The 14,525-nt window shown below is 37.1% G+C and overlaps 1 protein-coding gene across 7 annotated transcripts in view; it reads left to right on the forward strand.

Moving 5' to 3' along the window:
* Positions 1-14,525, forward strand: part of ADIPOR2 (adiponectin receptor 2) — a 94,545-nt gene that overhangs the window by 3,716 nt on the left and 76,304 nt on the right. The gene's annotated exons all lie outside the window — the stretch shown is intronic.

Here is a 14,525-nt window from a genome sequence, read left to right on the forward strand (position 1 = left end):
CCTCTCATTAGAGCGTTGCTCAGTATAGGAAAGTTGAGACAGTCCAGAGATTTATGATGTAAAAATTTGTCCTTACGCCTTTCTTTCCAGTTTCATTCTCTGTAGAAATTCACTGCAGCTTGATATAGAGATTTCCAGCTCTTTGTCTGCTTATACAAATGTTTATTCACAAATTTGTTTATACATGCCGATTTTAAAAAAAATAATAGACTTGATTTTTTTAGATCAGTTTTAGGTTTACAGAAATTTTGTGCAGATAATATAGAGTTTCTGTATCACTTGCTTTCTATTTTCTGTTATTAAAATAGCATGCGTTAATGTGTATTTGTTACAGTTGATGAACCAGTGTTGTTACATAGTCATTAATTAAATCTGTATTTTATAATAGGTGTCCTTTTTATGTTGCAGAGTTTTGTTTTAAAAAGGGATTCAACCAATCTTGTCTGCGGTGTGCTTTTTTCGGATGGTTTTTAAAATATAGTGCTTCTGGACTTTGTAGTGCAAAAAATATCATTAATTCACGAATTTTCAGATTAATAACACAAATTTAACAGTTTTTTTGGAATGGAAAAGTTGCTAGGAAGTTATTTGATTCTTTTTTTCTTTTTCAAAAGTTTATGTTGTATGTCAGTTGCTTTTCTTGGAAGGAAGAATTCTTATTTTTTGACTGGACATTTCATCTTTTTTTTTTTTTTTAAAGATTTTATTTATTTATTTGACAGAGTGAGAGAGCACAAGCAGGCAGAACAGCGGAGGGAGAAGGAGAAGCAGGCTCCCGACTGAGCAGGGAGCCCGATGCGGGGCTCAATCCCAGGACCTTAGGATCATGACCAGAACCAAAGGCAGTTGCTTAACCAACTGAGCCACCTAGGAGCCCCACATTTCGGCTTCTTGAAGCTCTTCAGCTTCTTGGAGATTTTCTTGCTGTTCTTCATTAGAAAAGTGATGCAGACCAACCTAGTTACCATTAACATCCTCCTCACTGAAACAGTTTCTTCCCCACCCATCTTTTTTGTTCTAAGCATTCTCTTCCTCTTTCTCCATTTCCGCATTTCTATTCTTAGAATGTAAATTTAAGCATCTAATTCCGCATATTCTTGTACTCTCGATTTTATCTAATCTTAACCCTGGGATTTCTTCATCTGAGGGATTTAGTGCTGGGAAGAACTGAGTCAAAGTTCTAGCAGACATGGTCACTTTCTTAATGTTGTGTATTTTATGCTGGGCCAAGCCTTGAGGAAGTTAGTCATTCAGCTGTTATCTCTTTCATTGATTCCTGCTGTCATGATTTACCCAGAGTTCTTGTCCATGATGAAATGGGTGTCCACAGTCACGAGTGACTGAATGATCTCTGGGACTATACAGGTGATGAGATGTTTGTGTGTTGGTGCACCAAACAGAAGGATTTTACTAATTGTCTTTGGTGCTGCTGTAGAAACCTTTGCACAAAGGAATAGAAGTTAGAAAAAACTCATGAATTCCCGCCAATCTGGAGATAAATTTCTAGAGTATCATATTCACTTTAGACATCTCTTTAGAGCTGCAGTAGTAGTTTTCCTGCAAAATCTTGGAGAATCATGAATCAGATAGGTAACTGAGAAGTAAAATACCTCTTATTTTTTCCTTCCCTTTTGTTTGTAAACACTTTAATGACCTTTCAACCTTTCCTAGTGTTTGGAGCTTCTTTTCTCTGTGGCATACTACACTAACATTCTTAGTTGCTGTCCTGTTTCTCTTGTATATCTTTTCCTAGGAAGAAGGTCAGGGCAGCATCTAATCATTTGGTGACCTCAGAGAAGTATGAATTGGGACAACATTGACAGTCTTGGCATCATTTCAGATCTTTCTTCTGAAGAGTTTAGTCATCAGTTTAAAAGATATCTTGGCTGTGGTTGCATTGCTGTCTCTTAACGTGCACATGAAATTCTGTAATACTTTATCATTTTATTGTATTTTGTACTTTTACTCTAATCGGTCACAAAATGAGTGTATTAAGTTTTTAAAGTTTGTATGGCAATGTAGAACTTCAAAGAAGAGCAGTAACAAACTTGATGGATTGATGAGATTTTCCTCCCAGAGATCAAAGCTTTGCAAAATGTTATTGGAAGGTCTACAAGACCGTGTAATTGTAGGAAAGCAGATCTTTCAGCTCTTGAGGAAAGTTGTTGAGATGTTTTTGGTAGTAGTGACCAATCAGTGCCATAAACATCTCCAGCTTTGCCAGTTCTTGGCTAGTTTTATTTAGTTGCAATTTGAGAATCTCCGCTTGGATTTGTAGTGGATATTCTAATGACTCTCAGCATAGGCAGAGGGTCCACTTTATTAATTCTGTAACTGCTGCAGGTTGCTGGGCAGCTAGTGTTTGTTTCTGCTGGACATAATGGGTACAGATTGGCTGGCGATAAGCAGCTCTCAGAAAACCTACACCCGAAACCAGCCAACCCTTCTCAGCTGTGGGTCGGAATAATGCTTCTGGGTGTGACTAGAAATAGCCTTGGAGTTCGGCAGGTGGCGCCATCTTGGCTCATAGTAGCGTGCTTTAAAAAATTAATATTCACAGTAGCTTCCCACATCAGTACATTTGCATCTACTCTGTTCTTTTAAGTAGTATTACATGGGTGAGTCATAATTTAATAGTGTTCCTATTACTAGATATTTAGATTGTTTAAATTTACTGTGTTATGTACATACACATATGTACAATTGCTGATGCTAATGACTCTATAGGATAACTTTCTAAGAGTCTAGTTACTGGGTTGAAGGAAGTACATGGTTTTTATTTTAGTTTCTTAAATTTTTATTTAAATTTTAGTTAACATACAATGCTACATGGGTTCATTTTGATACGTGTTACCAGAATGCCATCCAGAAAGGTCACAGCACTGTAAACACTCACCACAAATGTGGGTGAGGTCTAGTTTCTCCATGCCATTGCCAACTTTTTAAAAAAGGTCTTTATCTTGTTAGTATATTATGTCTCTCTCACTTGGAGAGGTGTTTTGTTGTGATGTCATTATTTGACGTTGATTTAGAATTATTATAGATGGAGCCTACATTCTGTAGTTGTTCTTCCTAGTACTCTTAAGATCTGCTCACCTATTTATACTCCCTGTCCAGCCCTTGAAAGCAGTATGGTTTTGCCACCCCTGTTAAAAGAGTTTGAGGGGTGGGCCAGTAGACTATATATTTTTTGAGGGTAAGGAGAATGTAGTTTTCTTTTCTTTTTTTTAAAAAGATAGATTTATTTATTTATTTATTTATTTATTTATTTGACAGACAGAGATCACAAGTAGGCAGAGAGGCAGGCAGAGAGAGAGGGAGGGGGAAGCAGGCTCCCTGCTGAGCAGAGAGCCTGATTCGGGGCTCCATCCCAGGACCCTGGGACCATGATCTGAGCTGAAGGCAGAGGCTTTAACCCACTGAGCCACCCAGGCGCCCCAGAATGTAGTTTTCTTATATCAAACAGCAGTCCTGGCTTATAGCAAGTGGGAAGTAATGGTCTTTTAAAACCTAAATTGGATTGTGCTCTTGTGTTGAGTGAAGGGCTTTAATTTTGTTAAAAATAACCTTTTCAAAGTCTTAGTGAAATATAAACTTGAAAAATTGCAGCATAAAATTGTCATTTTGGGATATGTTCTCTATTTCATCCTTTAATTCTAAAATGAGATAAATAAGGCTGATGACTATCCTAGGACCTGTTTGTTAGGAATAATTAACCTATTTAATATGTAACATTTGGTATTCAGTTTTGAAAGTTAAGGAATGGATTAAATATGGTATTTGTTTCATATAACCCATGATTTTGGATTTTCTGTATTGCAGTATACCATGTGTTAGAGGGTATGTATGCTGTCTAAATGATTTTATAGCCTGGCTTAATTAGACATTATAAGTGTACAGAGAGAAGGAAAAGTGAAGCTAAATTCTAGAAACCGCCAGGATATCTTCAGGCATGGGGAAAATACCTGTTGGAAAGGACACTTTGTAGTTTTTTAATGGAAGAGTACAGAAAAATAGAATTTTTTAATAGCTGATTTATAGTATTACATATTTTTTAAACAAATTTTATCTTTAAAAAAAATTTGAGAGACAGAGCACAAGCATGGGGGGGTAGAGGGAGAGGGGAAATAGATTCCTCACTGAGCGGGAACCCCTGAATGTGGGGCTCAATCCCAGGACCCTGAGATCGTGACCTGAGCTGAAGGCAGACGCTGACTGAACCACCCAGGCACCCCAGTATTACATATTCTTAATAGATTTATATATTTTCTGTGGTATCCATGTACTAGAAAACAAAGCATATAAAGCATATGGTCTTAAAGAGACAAACTTACCTTACTAAATTACCTTTGGTCGTCTAGGCCTTTCATATGCATTTCTTTTGTTAGTATATTAGCTAATTATTTTTCATTGGCAGCCTATTCACTTAAATCCTGTATGCCCTGGAATCTTAGTTTAGTGAGCATATTATACATAATTGTATCTATTACACTCCTTCCTTTGGTCATGGAAGAAAGTGATGTGGTGAAAACTCTTCAGCATGGTGGAATAGGCAGGTTACTTTTTATTTGCTTGGAATTTATTTATATCCTGTGTCATCCAGAAGTGTAATAAAATATAAGGAGGAAAGGAGGAAAAGAAAGAAGCATAATTCAATGACTAAGAATAAAATTTGGATTTGAGTTTTCTTGGCAGCAAGGGTAAAGATGGAAATATGGTAAAATACATAGCGTTAAACTGGAAGGAGGAACAAGACCCAATTTTCCCAGGGGTAAATCTTTTCTTGACAGATTTTAAGGAACTATTTAAGTTGGGAAGTACATAAAAGCTGTTCTTTTTGTTTGTTTGCTAGTTTTTTTTTTTTTTTTTTTTTTTTGCTAGAGGCCCTAGGGTGAAGACTAAACATTAACATTTCAGGCCCGTGAAAGAAATTTTGCATGGTGTTTGATTTGAATTTAGTTTGCATATGTGCATTTTATTTGGGTAATAGATTTTTTTCTTTAAAATATCTCAGACGTTCAGGAGACTACAGAGACCAATATAATTAACATTCATATATCCACAACACGGCTGTATAAAATTTCAACATTTTCTCATATTTTCCATTTCAGAAAAAAATTGCACATACATTTAAGCACCTTCTTGGATTATATTTCGCTTGTTTCCAGAACTAATGATTATTGTGAATTTGGTGTTGATCATTCCTAATGCTTGATTTGGGTAATAGAAATATATTCATAAGCAAATCATAATATTGTTTTGTATATTTTCAAACTTGGTGTAAACAGTATTCTGCTTATTCTGTAACTTGTTTTTCTTGAAACATGTATTTTTGATTCATGTGAAATTCCTGATACATTACCATTTTTGACCTACAAAAATGACAGTATCATATGGTTCAACCTAATTATAGTCATCACTTTTATCTGGGGTATAGTTACATTATTCTGTTAAATGAATATAGCCATTTTTAGTTTATTAAAATGTTGATAGGTATTTAGGTTGTTCCCTATTTTTTTTTCTTTCTTTCTTTTTTTTTTTTTTTTTTTTAAAGATTTTATTTATTTACAGAGATCACAAATAGGCAGAGAGGCAGGCAGAGAGGAGGAAGCAGGCTCCCAGCCAAGCAGAGAGCCTGATGCGGGACTCGATCGCAGGGCCATGAGATCATGACCTGAACTGAAGGCAGAGGCTTAACCCACTGAGCCACCCAGGCACCCTGTTTTTTTCTCTTTTAAAAACAATGCTACATTGAGTATTCCTGATGAGGAATCCTTGTACACATATTTAAGGTATTTGGCGAGTTTTTTAAACTGCATGTTGGAAGCCATTAATGAATGGCTTGTGAAATCAGTTTAGGGATTAAAATAGGATAGAAAGTGTCAGTTTGTATTGTAAGCAGTATGGATAAAATGCTTTGTGAAATTTTTGTTTCTTTGTGTATATGTATGTATGTGGTTACTAAGTTTTGTTTTTTCTAAGTTTCTTTATTTTTATGTAACTGCACCAATGTGGGGCTTTTGAACTCACAACCCCAAGAATCTAGAGTCACATGCTATTCTGAGTCTGCCAGGCCCCCTATGATTACTAAATTTGAAATGAAATTCTGTAGTGAAAATTACCCAGAAGTGAAGTTAATGGGTTGGAGGTTATAAATAATGCAGAAACTTTTAACTCTGTCAGATAGTGCCAAATTACCCTCCAAAATTGTGTCACTTTGTTTTTGTGTGAGAATATGAGAATTTGGTGTTTCCAAATCCTGTGATCCATGGCATTGTCAGATATTTTACTTGTTTACAAATCAGATGAGATTTTTATAGATAAGATATCACATCATCTTAATTTTTAATTAAGATTTTTCATGAGGAATTATGAAATTGAGCATTTTTTCAAATGTGGAGTGCTCAGGTTTACATTTCTTTCTTTCTTTCTTTTTTTTTTTTTTTAAAGATTTTATTTATTTATTGAACAGAGATCACAAGCAGGCAGAGAGGCAGGCAGAGAGAGAGGAGGAAGCAGGCTCCCCGCTGAGCAGAGAGCCCGATGCAGGGCTTGATCCCAGCACCCTGGGATCATGACCTGAGCCCAAGGCAGAGGTTTAACCCAATGAGCCACGCAGGCGCCCCAGGTTTCCATTTCTTGAATTGAGTGCCTGCTACAGGGCCCCCTTTACTCCCTGCTGCAATGCCTCTTGCTCTATTGCTTTGTCTTTTTTTTTTTAAAAGAGAGGTAGAGAGTGTCCATGAGAGAGTGGGCATGTTTGCGCTGCCAGCAGGGCAAGGGCGAAGTTGTGGGAGTCTGGTAGGGGGAGAGCCAGCATAGAGAGAGAGAGAGAGAGAGAGAGAATGAATGAATCCCAAGCAGGCTTCACACGCAGTGCAAACAGAGTCCCACATTGGCTGGATCTCACAACACTGAGATCGTGACTGGAGCCCAGATCAAGAGTCAGATGCCTAACCACCTGAGCCACCTAGGCATCCTTGTTTTGTCTTTTTAATTTGATTTTAGGAAATTATGTATTTTGGTTATATCTGTTAAGTGAATTGCAAATATTTTCTTCTAGTGTATGTGGTTTATCAGTTAACTTTTTACATGGTTAAATAGAGTGATTATTAAATGTATCACTATTTTCCTTATTCTTTTGTGTCTTAAGAAATCTACCTCAAGGTCATTAAGAGTCTCCAAATTTTTTTCTTTTTTTAAAGATTTGTTTATTTGACAGAGACAGCGAGAGAGGGGATCCAAGAAGGCAAGGGGAGTGGGAGAGGGAGAGAAGCAGGTTTCCTCCTGAGCAGGGAGCCCAATGCAGGCTCCATCCCAGGATGCTGGGATCATGACCAGAGCTGAAGGCAGACACTTAATGACTGCTCCAATCAGGCGCCCCCCCCAATTTTTTTCTAAAAGTTTTTGAAGGGGCCCTTGGGTGGCTCATTTGGTTAAGCATCTGACTCTTGGTTTTGGTTTTGGCTTAGGTTGTGATCTTGAGGTTGTGGAATAGAGCCCTGTGTTGGGCCCTTAGCTCAGTGTGGGGTCTGCCTCAGATACTCTCTTTCATAAGTAAGTAAAATCTTTAAGAAAAATTATTATTATGATGATTTTTTAACATTTAGGTCTTGATTCTGCCTGGAGAAAAGTTTTTTTGTGTGTGTATGGTGTGAGGCAGGAGGCCAGAATGTAATTTAGTTTTTTATATGTATAGCCAATTGACTACAGCGCTGTTTAACAGTGTGTTTTAAAATTTGAATTGTTAATCTTTTAAGCAGTTTTTGGTTCAGCACAGTAACAGCCTTTTTGTCTTTCCTCAGGCTGCTTCACATGTTCAAGTTTGTGACTTCTGTGCAAGACTAATGTGATTCGGTGATTACTTGATTCAGAGATATAACTTATAGGAGTAGATGGAAACAGAGCACATTTTTGTAGATTTCACCCAAATGTCATTTCTCTCAACCACTTTTCTAAGAAGCTGGGTTGCAGATAGTTTGAGGCTACATTTTGGTGAGGAAACAGATGGCTGGTTTTTGCATTGCTGGTAAACATCCACAGACTTTGGAAGCTAGATAAGCAGGTGTTCAGTTGATTTTTTTTTTTTTAAGATTGATTTATTTATTTGAGGGAGAGCAGAGAGAGTGACAGAGAGCATGAATAGGGAGGAGAAGGAGAAGCAGGCTCCTTCCTGAGCAGGGAACCTGATGGATCCTAGGATCCTTGAATCATGACCTGAGCCGAAGGCAGACACTTAATGAACTGAGCCACCCAGGTGCCCCTCGACTGACATCTTGATACTTGAAATACAGAATACAGCTGACCCTCGAACTGTGCAGGTATCATTATGGTTGAATTTTTTAATGGTACAGTACTTTAAGTGTATTTTCTGTTATGATTTTCTTAAAAAGCTTTTCTCTACCTTAACTTTATATAACAAGACAGTGTATATAGTGTGCCTGGGTGGCTCAGTCAGTTAAGCATCTGCCTTCGGCTCAGGTCATGATCTTAGGGGTCCTGGGATCCAGCCCCGGATCCAGCTCTCTGCTCAGCAGGAAGCCTGTGTCCCCCTTTCTCACTGCCTGCCTCTCTGCCTACTTGGGATCTCTCTCTCTCTGTCAAATAAATAAATAAAATCTTAAAAAAAAAAAAAAAGATTTGTATTAGGCATAACAAGAGACCAGTTGTGTGGTCAGCTCTACTGGCTTTTCCCACAACTGTGCTTCAGGTGATATTTGTCTTTTTTTTCCTCAAGAAGATTGGCGGGTGGGATGTGGCAGTTAAAACAGGTTCCATGTGATTTTACTTAAAAGTTGGCCCACATGCCAGGGTAAAAAAAAAAAAAAAAGTGTAAATGTTACAAAGTGTTGCCTGTGTTTGTATATCCCCAGTATTTTTTAAAAAACAGATTTGACATGTGCTTATAACAGTTACTATGTTATGAACATGAAGGCTTGAGAATGCCTGTCTTAAAAATTGAGGTATTGCCTCTTCTCAGTTATCAACTGTACAATTTTCTTAAGGGCTGTATCAGTAACATATGTTGGGAACTTTTCCCATTTTATCTCTTCCCTTTTCAGTTACCAGTTTTGTTTTATTGACATTTTTCTACTCAGAAATGTTCTGAGTGTTTAGGGAAGAATTCCAGTTTTGATCAATTGCTTTATTGCTTCCAGTATGTAGCAAGGCTCTGTGTTCTTCCCTAGTTTTTGACTGTTTCATGGTATTTTCAGCATTATTAAGTATGATGTATTATTGGTATTGAAACTCCTGGTTTTGGTACTTAAGTAGTATTGTGCATTTATTTGAGTACAGCTTATTGTTCATGGAAACAGGGCTGTGGATAAGAGCATTGACTTGGGTGTTAGTTGATTAGGTAGATTAGTTTGCCACTTACAAATATAGTTAACTTAGGCAAGTTATTTCTAACTTCCCTGAGTGTTTTGTCATTTGCAAAATTTAGGAAATAATTTTACGTGTCTCCCAGGATTATTGTAAAGATTAAAGATAATTCATGGGAAATGTTCTTTGCATGTAGTAAGTACTCAAGTGCATGTTAGCTGTTCTCCTCCATATTCAGCAAAGGTTTTTGAGCTCCCACTTTGGATCCAAACTATGCTTGGTGTTGTGATTCAAAAATGGATTCTAAAGGCTTCCTGACCCTAAGAAGTTTCACTGTTCAGGAGGGGAAGGACAGGCATGTAAACAGGTAAATGCAATAAATTGTGACAGGTACTCTAATAAAAACATTAATAAGTGAGAAGAATAAAGGAGTTAGTGTCAGGAGCCTGAGGAGGTCAGGGAAATTAATTTCTGCTTCTGAGCTTATGAAGTATGAGCAGTAATTCCCCATTCATTTATTTGGCTAATACTTGATTGAATATAGGTACTGTGTGCCAGTTGCTATCTTAGGTGCTGGGAATATAGGAGTAAAGAAGGCACTGTCTCTTTCAGAAGCTTTTATTCCAGTGGAAAAAAGTCACTAATAAACAAACAAACAAAAAATCATGGACAACTGCTGTAAAAGAGATTAAACGTTCATGTGATAAGGAATGAGTTGAGTTAGGAGGTACTTCAGATTTTACCGACAGAAAAGGATTCTTTGAGTAAGTGACCATGAAGTTGAGATCAGCCTGTGAAGAGGGAGCTTGTAGTGGGTGATTATCAGAGGGGTGAGCATTATGGGCTGGGAAACCAGGTGACATAAAGCCGTTTGAGCTTTTGGAGTGTTTGGAGGAGCGGTCAGTGTGGCTGGAATGTAGCGTGCAAGGGGGAGAGTGGTATCAGATGAGGTCAGAGGTAGGGGGTAAGTCATTTAAAGTTTTGTAAGACAGAGTAAGGGTTTCCTAGTTATAAAGGAAAGTTACTGGGGAGTGCTGGGTGGCTCATTGGGTTAAAGCCTCTGCTTTTGGCTCAGGTCGTGATCTTAGGGTCCTGGGATTGAGCCCTGCATCTGGCTTTCTGCTCAGCTGGGAGCCTGCCCCCCCCCCCACCCCCTCTCTGCCTGTTTGTGATCTCTGTCAAATAAATAAATAAAATCTTTAAAAAAAATTTTTGGAAGGCTCAAAGCAAGGGAGTACCTTTCCATAAAGATCACTGTGATTGCTGTGTGAGGAGTGGATTCTGGATTCTGAGGATAAGGAGTGGTGGTAGTTGGGTATCGAAAATGGAACCAAGGAGACCTTTATAGGCTATTGTATTTAGGACAGGTGAGAGAGATTTTATTTTCTAGCTTGAACCAGAAAGTAGTAGAGGAGAGAAATGGGTGGATTTGGGACCTGTTTTTTTCTTTCTTTCTTTCTTTCTTTTTTTTTTTTTTTTAAGATTTTATTTATTTATTTGACAGACACAGTGAGAGGGAACACAAGTATCGGGAGTGGGAGAGGGAGGAGCAGGGTTCCCGCTGAGCAGAGAGCATGATGTGGGGCTCCATCCTAGGACCCTGGGATCATGACCTGAGACGAAGGCGGACACTTAACGACTGAGCCACACAGGCGCCCCTGGGCCTTATTTTGAAGACTGAATTGGTAGGACTTGTTAATTGAATTAGGACCAGCCAGAGAAATCCTAGGACTTAAGCAAATAGAAGGCTGAGAGTTCAGTTTACTGAAATGGGTAAATCTAGAGAGGTTTTGTAGGAAATCATGAGCTCTGTTTTGTTAAGTTTGAGGTGCCAGTTAGACATCTGTGTAGAAATTTTATACTTGTTGATAGATTGTAGTAATTATAGGTTAAGGAGTTAAGTGAGAGATAAATATTTGGCAATCACTGATTTATATCTGCTACATTTGGTGAGAAAGATGACCCAAGGATGACCTTGGTAAGTGTGGCCTCAGTGGGAATAGAAGATAGTTTGTAGAGAGCTATTAGGTGAGGGGTGGAATGAGAATGTGAGGTTGGCGAATGGAGACGGCAACCGTAGATTCCTCGTTGAGAAATTGGTGGAAGGGAAGCAGAATAATAGTTGTATCTACAAGTAAGGCCTAGATTTGAGTCTTGTTTTTATATTTGCCTGGGTGCAGTTATTATTTGAGTGTATTCTAAAGATTTAAGTTTTTTATGTACCTTACCCAGTCATCTCCATAGTACTGAGGTAAATGGTATTTTTCCTCTTGTAACAGAGATTTTAGTCTGGGAAAATTACAATAGTTGAGGAATTTACAAGACAGTGGAATCTGTATTTGTATTCACTTACTTTGTATGTATCATACCAGGGTACTTCTTGATATACCAAAATGCCCTTTAAACTTTTATGAATTTGGTTCAAAGTTCCATCTAAGAGTTTTTGAAAAGATTACAAGGTGAGAGAAGTGAAAATTCTTTTTAAGCTGTGAATTGTCACAGAATTCTTGGGGAGAACTTTACTTTTCTTGATTTCCTCTTTTGTAAAATGAGAAACTTCAGTAGGTAACAGAATACAAATGTAGCTACTTTTTAAAACAAAAAACTGATTCATTATAGTTAATAAAATTATACAAACAACAGTTAGGAAATTTAGCAGAAACTTTATTACAGGAATGCTCTTTGATGCTTAAATAATCATGTTTTATGGGCATATGTTACCTATCACATGGTAATAATTGTAATCATGTAAACATTTTATTAGTATTGTATCTAATTTTGAGCTTTTTATGCAAGATAGGATATGAAAAATTTGTGTAGACTCTAGTAAAGTCTCCAGGAAATGATCACAAATTAGAAAATGGATCCTTTATGGAAAAGTTTAATGAATAAGAATTACTTTTTTTTTTTTAAGATTTTTATTTTTAAGCAGTCTGTACACCCAGTCAGGAGCTCAAACTTAAAACTGCAGCATCAACTGGATGAGTCATCCAGGTGCCCCTGAATAAGAATTATTTAACCTGGATAAGTCAAAGTTGAATTAATAGTAAGGATTTGCAGCAAAGTGTTGGATATTACCATTGTGGAGAACAAAAATGGATGATGTCTTTTGACATTCACTGTAAATAACAATTGATTTCTAGAACTTAAGGACTATTAAACATTTAAAGAAACACTTGTAGAAGATCCCCATCCTTTGAGACCTTTAAAAATGTATTGAATGATTTTCACTTGGTAATATAAAGAATTGAAGCCATCATATATTTTGAAATCTTTTATTTGGTTTGATCCTTCATATTGCTTAATGGAAGAAGTTTAGGTATTGGTTATTTAATTATATTTCTGTACTTTTCCAGTCCATCATACGATTATGAGCTAGGGCCTCAGCCATTTATTTTAAAGGTTAAGTTTATACTTAGCTATATATATTTTTTTAATACTGTGGGTACACTGTCTTCCAAATAAAAAATGGCAAAGGGAAATGCAGAAATTAAGGATGAAATAATATTAAAGTGGCTTTTTAATGCTTCTTATTAGTGTTTGTTGTGATCGGAAACTTCAGAATCTTCAAGTATGACTACCACTACTGCGTGTGTTTATTTGGCTAGGCTTTCTCACTAGTGATCCTAGTCTATCACCTGCTGCACAGTGCATGGTTTAAATTAAATCTTGGTGTTTTGCCTCTATTAGCCTGTTCAGTTCTCACAACCACATATGAAGTGTAGAGATTGTTAACGCTTTACAAGTTAACTTCCTATCTGCTATGAACCTTTGAGGTTGTTAACAATTATGATATTAAATTTTCACATTCTGAGGGCCAATAGTGCAATATCTCTTTATATTAGTTGGACACAGTGAGTAGGGTATAATCGTTGAAACCTAGTGGCATCACTTTCTAGTTTTTTTGTTTTGTTTTGTTGTTGTTCTTGCAAAATGGTGGTTTTATTAAAGCCCGTAGACAGGACGTGTGGGCAGAAAGAGCTACTGCCCATCACTTTCTAGTTCTACTATCAGATTATTCAGTGGTAGAGGATGGGCTGCAAAATAGGTTCCAGGATTTTGATTGGCTTCCTCTAAGGTGAAAGTAGCCAATTTCACAGTGACTTGAAAGTTGAATATGTAAACTATTCTTGTGTGGTCTGTCATTCCGTTCTGAGGTATGCCTTTGAAGTTGGTACATGGTTAATGAGATTTCTGATATCAAGTTCATGCTTTTCCTTTACTGGAAACCAGAGTGGTACAAAATGTTCTACATGGAAGTAGTGGTATGTTGTATCCGTCATTACCTCTTCTTTCCAACTTCAGTGTTGAAATGAAATATAGTGGATACAAATCTGAACAGTTGGTGGAATGGGATTTTTTTTTTCCTAGGATGGGATAGTTTATTTCGTCAGTGGGACTAGCAAGGATGTTAAAGGTACCAGATTTTCTTTTATAACATTAGCTTTTTTTTTTTTTTTTTGCTTTCTTTTTTAATCACTATCAATCACAATACTAGATGTATGTTCCATGACTGGCTTAAGTCGTTCCAGAATTTGGATGGGAGATTTCTCTCATACTAACTGGCAAGGAAAGTGGTCGATCTCAATATTAATACTTAAAAAATTGTACAGTGATCGGGGGAAAGGGGTCATCTGGATACTAGCATGTGTTTTTTGCTGGTTACACAACATTTATACTTCATGTTCTTTGTGAACTTTACTTTCTGGAATATATTTTTTTCATCAAAAGTTTATTAGATAGGGGCGCCTGGGTGGCTCAGTGGGTTAAGCCGCTGCCTTCGGCTCAGGTCATGATCTCAGGGTCCTGGGATCGAGTCCCGCATCGGGCTCTCTGCTCAGCAGCAGAGAGCCTGCTTCCCCCTCTCTCTCTCTGCCTGCCTCTCCATCTACTTGTGATTTCTCTCTGTCAAATAAATAAATAAAAAAAAAAAATGATTGACTGCTTTAAAAAAAAAAAAAGTTTATTAGATAAAGAGGCAGTGTAGTACTGCAGTATATTTTCCTGAATTGCAGCCTTGGTTATCATACTTCACAGCTCTTAAAACTTTAATTTGGTACCTTTTTCTTAATTTTGTAAGCTGTGAACTTTATGGGCTTTAAGCTGAGCACATTTTTTGAAATAAATTTGTTTTCTTTACTCATCCAATTTTTAATGGTAGTTTGACTTCTAAAAAAATTTTTACTTCTTTTCATGAATCA

The sequence above is a fragment of the Mustela nivalis genome (genome assembly GCF_964662115.1).
Source record: "Mustela nivalis genome assembly, chromosome: 7".
Lineage (NCBI taxonomy): Eukaryota > Metazoa > Chordata > Mammalia > Carnivora > Mustelidae > Mustela > Mustela nivalis.